The sequence below is a fragment of the Aptenodytes forsteri genome, unplaced genomic scaffold (genome assembly GCF_000699145.1).
Source record: "Aptenodytes forsteri isolate BGI_AS27 unplaced genomic scaffold, ASM69914v1 Scaffold472, whole genome shotgun sequence".
NCBI lineage: Eukaryota > Metazoa > Chordata > Aves > Sphenisciformes > Spheniscidae > Aptenodytes > Aptenodytes forsteri.
In genome coordinates this window covers 226,511-226,795 of record NW_008796038.1, presented here as the reverse complement: position 1 = coordinate 226,795, position 285 = coordinate 226,511, and positions in this window count along the sequence as shown.

The following is a 285-nucleotide window of genomic DNA, read 5'->3' as shown; positions in this document are numbered from 1 at the left end:
GGTGTCTTACTGGTTAAACTGGGATTGGGGGGGGGGCGTTTCCAGTTTGGCCCGTGGTTGGTGCGCCCAGCGCGCCCAGTTTCCCGCTCCGGGGAGGTTGGTGCGCCCCGTTACCGGTCTCGGGGTTCCCAGTCCTCCCAGTACGGCCAGTTCCCTTCCCCAGGGCTCCCAGTATGCCCAGGTCCCAATCCCAGTATGCCCAGTATACCTAGGGCTCCCAGTTCCCGGTATTCCCAGTTACCCGGCTCGGTGCACCCACTGTGCCCCGGTCCCAGGGCTCCCAGT